The 17378-nt window shown below is 37.3% G+C and overlaps 1 pseudogene; it reads right to left on the bottom strand.

Moving 5' to 3' along the window:
- Positions 1-2073: 2073 nt before the first annotated feature.
- The window catches only part of LOC140532215 (glutamine synthetase pseudogene), a 95175-nt pseudogene continuing 79870 nt past the window's right edge, over positions 2074-17378 (bottom strand).

Raw genomic sequence — 17378 nt, 5'->3', positions numbered from 1 at the left:
CACTAAATACTAGTTCCACAATGGACACACATTGCAGGTAGCCAAGAAACTCACTTATTCAAGTCTAATAGTAACTTTTTCAACCCCTGAAATCAAAGAATATATAGAAAACACAGGAGATAATAGAGGGTGAAGGAACTCTCCCACTGGGAAAAAAGTAACTTAGCCCAACCAAGAAATAGAGTCCTAAATCTCACTCAAGGGAAATCCCCCAAAGCCTTTGGGAATAGGTACATGATAGAGATAACCATCTCCTCTTATGTCTTCCCAGAGTCTTTTCCTTCAGTAGCCTCTCATGGGGGTGATATCTTCTATCTTCTCTCTCAAAGTGGAAGACAGAAGAGGCTGTAGAACCCAAAGAGATCCGAAGAGAACCTCAAAAAGAGTGAAGGTCTCCTCTTTCCAGATCTCACCAATTCTGCCTTGCCCTGCCCTAAGGAGAAGGGTGTTGATCTCCAGCAATAGCAAGAGTTCCAAACCGATGGGCTTTGGATACATTTTTTAACTCGATTTCTTTAATTTTCAAGTTAACATTTTGTTGCTTCTACCTTCCCTCCTGCACCATCCCTTCCTTCACCCCAACCTTAAGAAAAAGAAGAAAAACAAAATTGTTACACTCACATACAGTTAAGCAAAACATTCCCACTTTGACCATGTCTAGAAAATTTATGCTTCATTCTGCACTTTGAATCCATCATGTCTCTTTCTGGAGGTGGGCAGCATGCTTCCTCCTGAGACCTCTGGAATCAGCACTGGTCATTTCACCAGAGCTCCTAAAGTTTAGAGAATTGTTAGACTTTCTAATACTGTTGTCTTTCCATAAATTGTTCTACTGGTTCTGCTCACTTCACTCTATATCTGTTCCTCTAAGTCTTCCCAGGTTTCTCTGAATCGATTCTTTTCATCATTTCTTATAGATCAATAGTATTCCATCACATTCATATAGCAAAATTTGTTCATCCATTCCTCAATTAATGGACATTATCTGAATTTTCAATTATTTGCCACCACAAAAAGCTGCTATAATATTTTAGTACATATATAGTCTTTTCCTCTTTTTTTGATCTCTTTGAAGTATAAACCTAGTATCAGTCAAAGGGTATGCACAGTTTAATAGCTTTTTGAGCATCCTGGGTCATCTCCAGTCATCCTGAGGAATATCTGGTCACTGGATTCAGATGGCTCTGGAGGAGAAGTGAGGCTGGTGACCTGCACAGCCCTCCCTCACTCAAAACAAAGTCAAGTGCAAGTCATGTCATTATTTCTCTGACAGCATGGTCTTCTTCAGCAATGAAGGACAAATACAACAACAGCTATTTGGGCATAGTTACATACAGCTTTCCAGAATGGCTGGACAAATTCACAGTTCCACCAACAGTGTGTTAATATACCTGTTTTCCCACAGCCCCTCCAGCATTTGCCATTTTCCATTTTTGTTGATGTTATCAATCTGATGGGTGTAAGGTATAGTGCAGAGATGTCTTAATTTTTGTTCAGTTGTTTTTCAGTTGTGTCTGAGTTTTTGAACCCATTTGGGGTTTTCTTGGCAGAGATTCTGGAATGGTTTGCCATTTCCTTTTCCAGCTCAATGTACAAATGATACCTGAGGCAAACCAGGGTTAAATGACTTGCCCAGGGTTATGCAGCTAGTAAGTATCTGAGGCTGGATTTGAACTCAAGTCTTCCTGACTTCAGGCCTGGTGCTCTATCCACTGTGCCACCTAACTACCTATGCTTAATTTACATCCTTCTAAATATTAGTGGCAGAGCATTTCTTTTCATATGGCTATTGATAGTTTGGATTTCTTCCTTTGAAAACTGCTTCTTCATATCCATCGACCATTCATCAATTAGGAAGTGACTCATTTTTTTTCCCTGTGGGCATAAAAACACTGTGTTGTTTTGTGCCCTCTGACCTATATTTAGTAGGGAAACTTGGAAGAGAGGAGAGGTGGGGTGGAAGAGTGCATGAGGAACAGGTTATAGGGTGAGAGAGGCAGAAGGTATTTGGTCATCCTTTTTCATTGAGGATCACATGAGTACCTCTGTACCTGCCTAAGGGTTATAGTTAGCAGAGAGGTGTCAGCTCTTCTTCTCCTGGCTAACAATCCTGGGGATGAGGATGCTGGTGTTGCTGTTGGTCATGCTGGTGGAGAACTTGATATTGGATGTATCAAGGAAACCTGTCAGGCAATGGGCATTGTACAGACTCCCTTTGGGTTCACAGGGTGGCATGTGGTACTGATACCACTTACTTAGTTTTTCAATGACTTCTTCACTGTACTTTAGATCGTTCTTATTTCTCATGACCTTGGTACTAAACTTCATGTGGCAACCAACTCTATTTCAATTCCCAGAAATGGGTTTGGGATCAAATATTATGATCATCCCAAAATATTCACACACCCAGTGAAAGAGAAGGGCAACCTAGAGATGATCTCCTATTTTAATCCCTTCGCAGAGTCCTACCTAAAACTCCCACTGAGCTGTTATTACTTTAGCATTTGTACCCACCCCTCCTCCTCCGTTTTGATTCCAGCATATAGACAAGTTTAGTAGTGAACTTCCTCTGTGTCTTATCCATAGACTTTATCTGCTCCTAAACCACAATAACACAGACCTTGGGGCCTAGGGAAGTCATTGAAAGGCCAACCAAAAGGTTGCCCTTCTGTTCCCTCTAAATCAAGATTTCTTGTTGGTTACCACATCCATTATCTGTTTATAAATTGATTTCTGCAGGCTTAGAATTGTACTTGAAAACCTCACAGAAAACTAGTTTATTTGTTTCAGAAGGGATCTCAGAATAGAGCAGAAGAAATAAGGTACATGTCATTCTAAGAGCCTTCAGTCTGAAAAGTGCTGGAGCCATGAAATTTTTATCTAAGTGTTCTTAGGGTTATAGTCTAGGACAGGGGTGGGGAACTCACAGCCTCGAGGTCACACGTGGTCCTCAAGTGAGGCCCTTTGATGAATCCAAACTTCACAGAACAAATCCCCTTAATAAAAGGACTAGACTCTAGGGTCTGGATTTTATACCAGGTTAAATGATTTCAACCCATATACATATAATCAGGAATTTATTACCTTGAGATTGGGCCAAATACATCTGATGGATGTTTTTATTCAAATGGGAACTGCTTGAGGTGGCCATGTTGGAAGCTGTCCTTGGCCTGGGAAGTATATAGGAATCACACGCCAAAGTGGAGAGTGTGGGATAATTGTGTAGATGGCTGATTGGATGTCCTAGATGGTAATTGGCATGGTGGTTGTGACTAAAACTGTGAGCCCTGCTTCCATTCTCCATTTGAATTAGTTCCCTAGATATCTTAAAAATAAGACCTTTATCATAGAAATTTACCCCAAATATTTCTCTCTCTCTCTCTCTCTCTCTCTCTCTCTCTCTCTCACACACACACACACACACACACACACACACACACACACACACACAGAAGTTCTCTGATTCTCATCTAATTTTAGTTGAATTGGTTTTGTTTATGAACAAACTTTTAAATTTTAAATAACTAACACTATCCATTTTATCTCATGAACCTTTCTGTCTCTTGGTTGCATATGAATTTTCCTCTATCAATAGATCTGATGGATAATTTCTTACTTGTTCCCTTTATCATCCTTTATATTTAAATTATATAATCATTTGGAGCTGTTTTTACTCTGTGGTATGAGATATATATATATATATTTGTATATATATATTTATAAACCTAGTTTATGTAGTTGATACATAACTAGTTTCTGTCGGACTGATTTCCAGTTTTCCTAACATTTTTTGTCAAATAGTCAGTTCTTGCTCCAATAACTGGGATTTTTGTCTTTATTGAACACAAGGCTATTGTGCTTGTTTGCTTCTGTATATTGTATATGTAATCTGTTCCACTGATCAACTGATCTATTGCTCACCCAGTACCAAATTGTTTTGATCATTATGGCTTTACAGTATAGCCTGAGATCTAGCTCTGCTAGCATATGTTTATCCCCCACTATTTTCATGATTTTCCTGAAGATTCCAGGTCTTTCGTTCCTCAAGATGAATTTGTTTTTATTTTTACTAGCCCTGTAATCTTTTTTTTAAAATTTTATTTGGTATGGTACTGAATAAGTCAATTTATTATATTGGATCAACATACTTGTGAGCAATTAATATTTCTACAATTATTTAGATCTGTATTTGTGTAAAGAGTGTTTTGTAGTTGTATTCATATACAACTCCGTGTATCTTAACAAGAAGATTCCTGAGTATTTTATGCCTTTTGTAGTCATTTTAAATGGAATGTCTTCCTGCTGTATTTTGTTGGTAACATACAGAAGTGCTAAAGACTTATGTGGGCTTATTTTATATTCTACAACTTTGCTGAAGTTGTTACTTATTTCAATTAATTTATTAGTTGGCTTTCTAGGGTTCTTTAATCCATCATGTCATCAGCAAATATGTATATACACATATATACATATATATACACATATATATGAATTTTGTTTCCTCTTCACCTATACCTATTCCCTCAATTTTTTTTCTTATCTTATCACTCACTTTCTTTTTCTTATCTTATCAGTTACCATTTCTAGAATTATATCAGATAGTAATGGGGATAATGACATCCTTGTTTTACCCCTAATCTTATTGTAAAGGCCTCTAGTTTACTGCTATTTCAGATAATGCTGGCTCTTGGTTTTAGATATGCTACTTATTATGTTAAAGAAAAATCCATTTATTCCTATGCTTTATACTGTTTTTTTAAGAACAATAAATGTTACATCTTGTCAAAAACGTTTTCTGCATTTGTTAATATAATCATATAATTTTTGTTGTTCTTGAGGACAACATACTCAATTTTAACATAATTCAATTGATTATAACAAATTCAAATATCATTTTCCTAATCTTGTACCAGTCTTGTACTGATCATACCATATACTCTCTGTGATATGTTGCTATAGTCTCTTTTCTAAAACTGTATTTAAAATGTTTTGTAAAAACATATATTAGGGATACTGGCCTAGAGTTTTTCTTGATTATTTGAGTTCTCACTGGTTTAGTTAGCAAAACCACATTTGAATCATAGAATGAATTTGGTAGAATATTTTCTTTTCCTATTAAACAGATTTTTAGTACTAGAATTAATTATTCTTTAAATATTTAATAGAATTTGCTTGTAAATATAATCTGGAGTTACTTCCTTTGAGAGCTCATTTATTCCTTATTCAATTTCTTTTTCTGATATTGATTTATATAAGTCCTCTATTTCTTGTTCTGCTAATCTGAGCATTTCATATTTTTTTATAAATATTCATCCATTTCATTTAGATTGTCAACTTTATTGGCATATTATTGGGTAAAGTAATTTCTAATAAATTTTTTCATTTCTTATTTATTAGTTGTGAATTGATCTTTTAAATTTCTGATACTGGCAATTTGATTTTCTTCTTTCTTTTTTCAATCAGATTGCTCATGTGTGTTAAAATTGTGTTTTGTTCTGGTCTCCCTGACCATCCCTCTCCCCCTGCAGTAAGTATAAAATAAGTATCTAGTTTAAAGTGGCAATAGCAGGGAGTAGAATTGCAAAGAAGAACCTAGAAATCTCATTCAAACCTACCCAAAGGTCAAAGGAGAATAATTTGCAAATTGTATCATATGCTAACCAAAAATCACATCCTGGTAATGTGTTCTGAATCAGAAGAAGCCATCTATGCTTTGTTATGAGGGCTTTTTGTATGCTATGTAAATCTCAGATAAATCCTGGACATCCACAGTAAGACCCTTGGAACACCAGACGATGTGGATATGTTTTTTAAATAATATTTTATTTTTTGTAAAAATCATTTTAACATTCATCTTTTTTAGTTTTGAGTTCCAAATTTTATCCTCTATCCTCCCCCTTTCCTGAGATGGCAACCAATCTGATAAAAGCTATACATGCACAATCATGTAAAACATATTTCCACATTTTGTGGAAATTTCCAACCATTTTGTGGAAAAAACCTTGAGGAAGAGAGAAAAAAGAAAGGAAGGAAGGAAGAAAGGAAGAAAGAGAAAGGAAGGAAGTAAAAAATAATATGCTTGTCTGTATTCAGGTGTCATTAGTTCTTTCTCTGGAGGCAGATCTCATGCGTCATCATGAGTCCTTTGGGATTGTCTTATAGACATTGTATTGCCGAGAGCTGCTAAAGCATTCACAGTTGTTCATTGTACACTATTGCTGCTGCTCTGTATAATGGTCCCCTGGCTTAGCTCACTTGACTCTGCATCAGTTCATGTAAATCTTTGCAGGTATTTTCTGAATTCAATCTGCTTATCATTTCTTATGGCACAATAGTCTTCCATTATAATCATATACTACATCTTGTTCAGACGTTCCGTGGCTGATGATCATCCTCTCAATTTCTAATTCTTAGCCACCACAAAAAGAGCTGTTGTAAATATTTTTGTACAAGTAGGTTCTTTTCTTTTTGGAATACAGACCTAGTAGTGATATTGCTGGATCAAAGGGTATGTTTATAGTTTTATAGGCCTTTGGGCATAGTTCCAATTGTTCTCCAGAATGATTGGATTAGTTCTCAACTCCACCAAAAATACATTTAGTGTCTCATTTTTCCCCATATCTCCTCCCACATGTGCTATTTTCCTTTCCTGTCATATTATCCAACGTGATAAGTAGAAGGTGGTGCCTCAGAGTTGTTTTAAGTTGCATTTCTCTAACCAATAGTGATTTAGAGCATTTTTATATGGCTATAGATAGGTTTGATTTCTTCATCTGAAAACTGCCTGTTCGTGTCTTTTGACCATTTGTATAATATTCAAGATGTGCTTTGATCATGTCAGAGTACATTAGGGCTATCATTATCTTTATCATTATTACTGTCGGTTACATTCAGCTCCTGCCTCTGACACTTATTAGCCCTATGACCTACTTGCTTAACTCCTAATAACCTGGGCAGTCTTCTAAGACTGTAGATTGTGGATGAGTGATTATGTATTGGTGAATAAAGCTTCTATGCTGGAAGTTATGTATTTCAATGAAATCAAAGGTCAAAACAATAAAAAAATCTTCTTTTAAATGTTACCTAAGATTGAATTAGTTTTCTTAGTTTCCGTGTTATACTCTTGATTCATAAAGAGCTAAGAATCTCCTGAAATCCTCAAATCTTTTTCAAATGAACTGCCTCTAGCTTAATTTCCCAATAACTTATACTTAGAAAGTTTTTTTTTAACCTAATTGAAAAACTTTATATTGTTCATATTAAATTTAATCTTATTTTATCTGGCCCAATGTTCTGGCCTGCCAAGATCTTTTGGAAAATTGACATTGTATTCTAATATATTTAGCAGCTTTAAAAATGAATTTGATAAGCATTCAGTTTTTGATTTTGTCGAAGATGTTCATTAAAATGTTAAATAGCACAGCCCAAACATAGATTCCTGGTGTACTCCACTGGTGACCTCTTTCTTAGCTGACATTAAATGACTTCTCTTTGGCTCTGGCCACCCAACCAAATCAAAATCTACTTATCGGTAATATAATTTAGTCCCCATCTCTCCATCTTGTCGACAAGCATGCTATGAGAGGATTTATCAAACCCTTCAGTAAGGCAGCCCTAGAGCTCTCCTCCCCACAAAAACACCTTTTCTACATTGCTACTAAAGACAGAAGAGAAAGGGCAAGATAAATCCAGGAGCCTCCTGGAGGCAGGGCTGGGATAACTTCTCTTTTTGCAATCTCTGTTTGAGCCACCAGGTGGTGCTCCAAACCTTGAGTTATCTTGCAGGAAACCCTTTCTGTTCCTTTCCTTGTGTATGGGATTAGATTAATCGGTATTCCCCAGCTCTAGTCTTTATTTTAATATCTTACAAAAATCAAGGCCTGTTTCTTTTTAGTCTAAGGGATCAAATATGAAGATTTCCAACAGCAATTTAAAATTGGTCAAAATGGCTCTTGTTCCTATTCCCATGGAATTCTTTCCTACTTCCCAATCTTGATTGATCAGAAAGAAAATTAATTATACATATATGGGTAAAATGGATTCTTCATTAAATGGAAATTTAATTAAATTAATTAATTAAGAATTAATTAAATCAATTAATTAAAAATTAATAAAACATGTCTCATTTAGAGTCTTCTAAACAGAAGTGATTCCACTGAATTCCTTCCCTCCCATTTGGGGCAAGCCATTAGCCTCTCATAGGGAGGGGAGAGGTATCAATCTCAGAGGTCTTCAGTCAGCCAGTTGCTCAGTGATAATTTTTAAATTGACTGCTATGTGCCAGGCACTATGCTAACCACTGGAGAAACAAATAGGTAAAAAGACTTTGTTCTCAAGAAGCTCACAGGATAATGGGAGAGATATCATGCAAATAACTAGGTATAGTAAAGTGGATGGAACACCAGCCTTGGAGTTAGCAGTTCAAATCTGACCTGAGACAGTTACTAGCTTGGGACCCTGGACAAGTCACTTAACCCCAATTGCCTCCAAAAAGCAATAATAACTAGATACAACAAGCTATATTGGAAATAACAGAGGGAAAGCACTAGAATAAGAAAAATGTTTCCAAGTATACCCCGCCCCCACATCCAAGTTAAGAATGGGGCAAAAGGGAACCATTTCATTAGATCTCTTAGGTAATTATTTACCTAAGATTTCTGTAAAGAAGGCATTCTTTTACTAGATAATCACCCATCTGTCTTCTCCTCAAGAGTAGATAACACCATTTCCAAGAATTAATGCTGTAGGGTCAGTCTATCTATTTGGCATGTCTGGAGTGTTTTCCATGTATTTTTCTCTAGATTCTCTTGAGTATTTCCTCTGAAGGAAGAGACTTTCACTGTATTCATCCATCCCCACTAACTATCCCAAATGCCTTCTCCCTTTTGTAACTAAATTCTCTGAGAAGGTTGTGTGCAATAATGCCTCCACTACCTTTGTCTCTCCTTTTAGTCCTTTACAATCTGACTTCTGACCTCATTCAAACAAAATTGCTTTTTCCAAAATTACCAATGATCTCTTTAAAAAATTTATTTTATTTTTTTAAATACATAATTTATTTTTCAGTTCTTAACATTCACTTCCATAGGAATTTGAATTCAAAATTTTCTCTCCATCTCTCCCTTCCACCCACCCCAGGACAGTATGCAGCCCATCCAGCCCTTCCTCCAGTCTGTCCTCCCTTCTATTACCCACCTTTCTTCCATCCCCCTTCCCCTCTATTTTCCTGTAGGACAAAATAGATTTCTATGCTCCATTGCCTGTATAACTTAATTTCCAGTTGCATGCTAAAACAATTTTTAACATTCATTCTTAAAGCTTTGAGTTCCATATTCTCTGCTTCCCTCCCCATCCACCCTCATTGAGAAAACAAGCAATTCAATATAGGTCATACATGTGTAGCAATGCAAAGCACTTCCATAATAATTATGTTGTAAAAAACTAACCACATTTCCCTCTGTCCTATCCTGCCCTTCATTTATTCCATTCCCTTCCTTGACCTGTCCTCCCACAATAGTGTTTGCTTCTGATTATCCCTTTCCCTAATTTACTGTCCCTTCTATTATCTTCCCTCTCCTATCCCCTTCCCCCTTGCCTTCCTGTAGGGTAAAATAGATTTCCATATCCAATTGAGTGTGTGTGTTATTCCCTCCTTAATCTAAATCTCATGAGAGTAAGGCTCAATTATTTCCTTTTGTCTCCCCCCTCTTCCCCTCCATTGTAAGAGTTCTTTCTTCCCTCTTTTATGTGAGATGATTTGCTACATTCTACCTTTCCCTTTCTCTTACTCCTAGTACATTCCATTCAACAGTAAATTTTATTTTTTTTAGGGTATTCTCCATATTCAGCTCACCCTGTACCCTCTGTCTATTTGTGTGTACATATATATATGTACACACATGCATATATACACACATATACATACACAGATATACCCATGTACACATACATACCTACACATATATAATATACACATACATACATACCCATACACACCTACATATATATATACATATATATATTCCCTCTAATTGCCTTAATACTGAAAAAGGCCTCATGTTTTACAAATAACATCTTTCCATGTAGGAATACAAACAGTTCAACTTAAGGCTTCTCTTTCCTGTTTACCTGTCCATGTTTCTCTTGATTCTTGTATTTGAAAGTCAAATTTTCTATTCGGCTCTGGTCTTTTCAACAAGAATGCCTGGAAGTCCTCTATTTCATTGAAATTCCATTTTTTTCCCTGAAGTATTATGCTCAGTTTTGCTGGGTAGGTGATTCTTAGTTTTAATCCTATTTCCTTTGACCTCTGGAATACCATATTCCAAGCCCTTTGATCCCTTAGTGTAGAAGCTGCTAAATCCTGTGTTATCCTCATTGTATTTCCACAATATCTGAATTGTTTCTTTCTGGCTGCTTGTAATATTTTCTCCTTGATCTGGGAACTCTGGAATTTGACTACAATATTCCTACAAGTTTTCCTTTAGGGATCTCTTTCATGAGGTGATCGGTGAATTCTTTCCATTTCTATTTTACTCTCTGGTTCTAGAATATCAGGGCAGTTGTCCTTGATAATTTCTTGGAAGATGATGTCTAGGCTCTTTTTTTATCATGATTTTCAGGTAGACCAATAATTTTAAAATTATCTCTCCTGGATCTATTTTTCAGGTCAGTTGTTTTTCTCATTGGAAAATGAGATATTTCCAATGAGATTTTTCACATTGTCTTATTTTTTTTTATTCTTTTAGTTTTGTTTTATAATTTCTTGGTTTCTCATAAAGTCATTAGCTTCCATCTGCTCTATTCTAATTTTTAAAGAATTATTGTCTTCAGTGAGCTTTTGAACCTCCTTTTCCATTTGGCTAATTCTACTTTTGAAAGCATTCTTCTCCTCATTGGTTTTTGGACTTCTTTTGCCATTTGAGTTAGTCCATTTTTAAGGTGCTATTTTTTTCCAGCATTTTTTGGGTCTCCTTTAGTAAGTTGTTGACTCATTTTTCATGATTTTCTTGCAGCACTCTCATTTCTCTTCCCAATTTTTCCTCCACTTCTCTAACTTGATTTTAAAAATTCTTTTTGAGCTCTTCTATAACCTGAGACCACTGCATATTTTTTTTTGGAGGTTTTGGACATAGAAGCCTTGACTTTGATACCTTCCTCTAATGGTGTGCTTTGTTCTTCCTCATTGAAAAGGATGGAAGAAAATACCTTTTCATGAAGAAAGTAATCTATTATTTTTCCCCCATTATCTGTTATTTTTTTCCCCCTTATTTGAGCATTTTCCCAGCCATTTACTTGACTTTTGAGTCCTTTATCAAGTGGAGGATATTCTCTAAGGACCTGCAATTTCTCAGTTCCTCCAAGGTGGCACAATCAAGGGAGAGGAGTTTACTCCTCTCCTGGCCTGAGCTCTGGTCTGTGGGCAACTGCAAGCACTCTTTTCTGCCCAGTATCTTCAAGTAGGATTCCCTCTCCACAGCCACTACCAGCTCCACCACACCAGCACTCCTCCTCACTTCAGGACTGCCACTCAGAACTGAGACCCAGATTAGCTGCTCGATTTCCCCAGGATCAAGGGCTCCAAAAGTGGATGCTGCTGCCTCCCTGGCACAGGTTCTGAGGCCAGATGCCACTCCCCTCTCACCCAGGTGAAAGAGCTTTCTTACTGACGTTTGAAGCTGTCATTGGAATTTGTGGGTAGAGATATCTGGGAAGCACAGCTGCTACTCATGATTCTGGACCCTGAAGCCTGTTCCAGTCTAGTGCTGTGTGGCCAAGGCTGAGTTGCACTCCACTCCAAGCCTGGTGTGATAGACTTTTTCTGTCCGCCTTCCAGGCTGTCTTGGACTGGAAATCTTTCACTCTGTTGTTTTGTGGCTTCTGCTGCTCTAGAATTTGTTTAGAGTCATTTTTTACAGGTATTTTATAGGCTGTGAGGAGAGAGCTAGAACAGGTCTGTCCTCCTGCTCTGCCATCTTGACTCCACTCTCACAATGATCTCTTAATTGCCAAATCTAAAGGCTTCTTTTTCAGTCGTTATTCTTCTTTTTTTAAATTTAATTTATTTATTTAACTTTTAACATTCATTTTCACAACATTTTGGGTTCCAAATTTTCTCCCCATTTCTCCCTCCCCCACCCCAAAACACCGAGCATTCTAATTGCCCCTATCACCAATCTGCCCTCTCTTCTATCATCCCTCCCTTCCCTTGTCCCCATCTTCTCTTTTGTCCTGTAGGGCCAGATAACTTTCTATGCCCCATTACCTGTATTTCTTATTTCCTAGTAGCAAGAACAATACTCAACAGCTGTTCCTAAAACTTTGACTTCCAACTTCTCTTCATCCCTCCCTCCCCACCCATTCCCTTTGGGAAGGCAAGCAATTCAATATAGGCCATATCTGTGTAGTTTTGCAAATGACTTCCATATTAGTCATGTTGTGTAAGACTAACTATATTTCCCTCCATCCTATCTTGCTCCCCATTGCTTTTATTCTCTCTTTGGATCCTGTCCCTCTCCAAGAGTGTGACTTCAAATTGCTCCCTCCTCCCATTGCCCACCCTTCCATCATCCCCTCCACCCTGCTTATCCCCTTCTCCCCCACTTTCTTGTATTGTAAGATAGGTTTTCATACCAAAATGAGTGTGCATTTTATTCCTTCCTTTAGTGGAATGTGATGAGAGTAAACTTCATGTTTTTCTCTCACCTCCCCTCTTTTTCCCTCCACTAAAAAGTCTTTTGCTTTCTCTCTTATGAGAGATAATTTGCCCCATTCCATTTCTCCCTTTCTCCTCCCAATATATTTCTTTCTCACCACTTAATTTCATTTTTTTAAGATATGGTCGCATCCTATTCAATTCACTCTGTGCTCTGTGTGTGTGTGTGTGTGTGTGTGTGTGTGTGTGTGTGTGTGTGTAACCCCACCAACTACCCAGCTACTGAAAAGTTTCAAGAGTTACAAATATTGTCTTTCCATGTAGGAATGTAAACAGTTCAACTTTAGTAACTCCCTCATGACTTCTCTTTGCTGTTTACCTTTTCATGCTTCCCTTCATTCTTGTGTCTGAAAGTCAAATTTTCTTTTCAGCTCTGGTCTTTTCATCAAGAATGCTTGAAAGTCCTCAATTTCATTGAAAGACCATTTTTCCCCCCCTGAAGTATTATACTCAGTTTTGCTGGGTAGGTAATTCTTGGTTTTAGTCCTAGTTTCTTTGACTTCTGGAATATCCTATTCCATGCCCTTCAATCCCTTCATGTAGAAGCTGCTAGATCTTGTGTTACCCTGATTGTATTTCCACAATACTCGAATTGCTTCTTTCTAGCTGCTTGCAATATTTTCTGCTTGACCAGGGAACTCTGGAATTTGATCACAATGTTCCTAGGAGTTTCTCTTTTTTGGATCTCTTTCAGGAGGGTATGGGTGGATTCCTTGAATACTTATTTTGCCCTCTGGTTCTAGAATATCAGGGCAGTTTTCCTTGATAATTTCATGAAAGATGATGTTTAGGCTCTTTTTTTGATCATGCTTTCAGGTAGTCCCATAATTTTTAAATTGTCTCTCCTGGATCTATTTTCCAGGTCAGTTGTTTTTCCAATGAGATATTTCACATTATCTTCCATTTTTTCATTCTTTTGGTTTTGTTTTGTGATTTCTTGGTTTCTCATAAAGTCGTTAGCCTCCATCTGTTCCATTCTAATTTTGAAAGAACTATTTTCTTCAGTGAGCTTTTGAACCTCCTTTTCCATTTGGCTAATTCTGCTTTTTTAAAGCATTCTTCTCCTCATTGGCTTTTTGAACCTCTTCTGCCAATTGAGTTAACCTATTTTTCAAGGTGTTATTTTCTTCATCCTTTTTTTGGGTCTCCTTTAGCAAGGTGTTGACCTGCTTTTCAAGCTTTTCTTGCATCTCTCTCATTTCTCTCCCCAGTTTTTCCTCCACCTCTCTAACTTGATTTTCAAAATCCTTTTTGAGCTCTTCCATGGCCTGAGCCCATTGAATATTTATTTTGGATGTTTAGGATGCAGAAGCCTTGACTTCTATGTGTTTCCCTGATGGTAAGTGTTGTTCTTCCTCATTAGAAAGGAAGGGAGGAGATATCTGTTCACCAAGAAAGTAACATTCTATGGTCTTATTTTTTTCCCCTTTTCTGGGCATTTTCCCAGCCAGTTATTTGACTTCTGAGTTTTCTCTGCACACCCACCTCACCTCCAGATCCACTCAGCCAGCACTTGGGAGCTGAGATTCAAATGCTGCTTCCCAGCCTCAGGGCTTTGGGAGGGGGTGGGGCTGTTATTCAGTGTGAGATTAAGTTCAGGTGCTCAGGTCGGGGCAGGGCCACCACATGGGGCTTAGTTCCCTCAGGGGGTTTATGGGGAGGCTTTCAACAATGGATCCGAGCTCCTGCCTGCTTTGGGAGCTCCTTTCCACTTCTGCCTCCTGAGGGGGCCTGAGTTATGGAGACACCCTGCTCCCCTCTCGGCAAGCTGAAAAGACCCTCTCACTGACCTTTGGCACCTCTGGGTGGAGGGACCTGCACAGCCACTGGAGATTCTGTCCCTGAAGCCTGCTCAGATCTGCTCCCCTCAGTGCCACGTGGCCAAGGCAGGGCTGGGCTCTGCTCTGGGTCCAGTGGGCGATGGATCTTTCATTTCAGTTTTTCAGGTCTCTCTGGAACAGAAATCTCCTCCACTCCATTGTTCTGTGGCTTCTGCTGCTCTGGAATTTGTTGGGAGTTCTTCTTTACAGGTATTTTATGGGCTGTGGGTTAGGAGCTAGCATATGTGTATCTTTCTATTCCTCCATCTTGGCTCCTCCCAGTTGCCATTCTTCTTGACCTCTCTGTAGCTTTTGACATCGTTACTCTCCCTTTTTTCCTTGATACTCTCTTTGCTAGCTTTTTGAGACACTCTTCTACCCTGGCTGTCCTCCTACCTGTCTTACCACTCCTTATCAGTCTTCTTTGCTGGACCTTCGTCCATATCATGCCCACTAAAGAAAGATAAGGGTCCCCCGAGCTCTCTCCTGGATCCTCTTCTCTTCTCCCTCTGGACTGTTTTACTTGGTGATCTTATTAGCTTCCATGGTTCCAATTATCCCTGTGCTGATGTTTTCTTATCAATATATCCAGCCCTATCCTCTCTCCTACACTCCAGAACTCTCATCTTCAGCTGCCTATTGGATGTCCCAATGTTGTGGAAAATGTTAGAACCGGAATCAGGAAGACCTGTGCTTCAATTCTACCTCTGGTACTTAAAAGCTGTTTGACCATGAGCAAGTCACAACATCTTTGAGCCTGTTTCCACATCTTCAAAAATGGAATGATAATGCATGTAATAATGCAGTGCTGTCATGAGACTCAAAAGAATTTGTATAGGTAAAACATTTTACAACCTTTAAACAAAAATATATTATATAAATGTATATTACATAAATACAATATTATCCATATAATACAAATATAGATTAAATATATACAACAAACATTTATATTATAATACAAATATATTATATATGATAGGAATATAAATAATATAGTTAAATACAATATATTTATAAATATAAAATACGTAATAATGTAATATAAATATAAGCAAAGTTAGGTAAATATAATATAAACATGTGGACTTTAAAGGTCTATAAATACATGTTGGATATTTTTATGATTGTTTGAGGATGTAATTCATTTGAGGAGGTAACTTAAATTCATTGAGAACATCCAGGTGCTGTTTTGCTATTTTCTTACTTATCTTGCGTCTCAGTTCTGTCCTTAATCATATATATTCTGTCCTTTCCAGTCTAAAGAGCTTTCTCTTTGACAGAGAAAACAGGGCTAAGAACAAGTCCTGAGCTACTCTGTTTTCTCTGTCATCAGTTATTTTTCCACCCCCCCTTAGTAGAAGTTACATCCCTGTTTTGAAGCCTCTATTCCCCTACCCCACCCCAGGATGTGTTTTTAAAAACCCAGACAAACTTTTTTTAAAAATTATTCTTAGCTTTCTTTGCCAGCCTTAGGTCACTCTGATTTTAACACTTCTGATGCTATTCTGACAAGACCATTCTGAAAAGATCTTTTTGTATTTGCACTCTATTTGCCTTTGCTTCCATCTTTTGTGTGTCTTAAAAACATAAATTTGTTGATGAGTGTTCTGTGTATCTACATCAGTCTCCTGAGATACGTCCCCTTTTTTTCTTCTCATCAGAATTCTTTCTCTTTGCATCTTCAGAATTTCATCCTTTCTTATCCATTATCCCTCTTGGGCTAACATCCCCTGAAAGAATTTTATTTTATGGGATCATACCTAACCTTCCTCTGAAATCCTTGAAATTTGCTTTCCCAAAATCTAGAGCATACATGAAACTTTGCCAAATTTTCCTCTTCTCTATTACAAACTCTAAGAAAAAATGATCACTTCTCCGTTTCCCATAACATCTACCCCAGTGACCAATTCCTTCCTGTTTGTGAGAAGCAGACCTAGAATAGAATGTCTTTAAACCAATTCATTAACCTTTTAAAGATTTGGAATATGCAATATGTAAAACATGATGGGGATTGAATCAAGAAATAAAAGGATGGCAATGTAGCAGTGAGGGCCCATCTGAGGTTTGTACTGGATCTACTGGACACAACTGCATGTCTTTCTTTTTCCATCTGGAGGTGCAAAGATCAGTACCTAATTTTGTAAAATAATATTTTATTTTTCCCATTATATATAAAGACAGTTTTTAACATTCATTTTTACAAAATTTTGAGTTCCAGATTTTTCTTTCTCCTTTTCCTCCCCTCTTTCTAAAACTGTAGGTAATTTGATATAGGTTGCATATATATATATGTATATATGTGTATATGCACACACACAATCATATACAACATATTTCCATATCAATCATTTTGTGAAGAAACAGACTACAAAAAATTAAAGAAAATGAAAATAGTATCCTACTCCTTCAGTTCTTTCTTTGCATTTGGATAGCATTTTTCATCATTAGTCCTTTCAAATTGTTTTAGATCATTGTATTACTAGGAGGAGCTAAGTCATTCATAGATGATCATCACACAGTGTTGCTGTTACTGTAATACTTAATCTTATAATCTGTACAATATCAAGTTACTATATATGCTGTATTCTACTATTCACACAACCATTTACTATCCCATATAACTTGCAGGCTTCTTGGCCCCAAAGTACACTGTTGCTGGAGAGAGCAGGAAAATATTGAGGGATATTTTTTACTTCTTAAACTTGAGCTTCTTGACTCAGGCCAGTGAAATACTGATAAGGGAAAGAAGATCAGAGTTGAGGTCAGCTCCACTTAATGTCCTTGTCCTATTCAGTCATATCTCATATGTTCGTTATCAGGTCAAGATCAATGGTTCTACT

The sequence above is a fragment of the Notamacropus eugenii genome, chromosome 3 (genome assembly GCF_028372415.1).
Source record: "Notamacropus eugenii isolate mMacEug1 chromosome 3, mMacEug1.pri_v2, whole genome shotgun sequence".
In the NCBI taxonomy this organism is placed as follows: domain Eukaryota; kingdom Metazoa; phylum Chordata; class Mammalia; order Diprotodontia; family Macropodidae; genus Notamacropus; species Notamacropus eugenii.
Note: the sequence above shows the minus strand (reverse complement) of the source record. Positions and strands in the feature narration are given on the sequence as shown.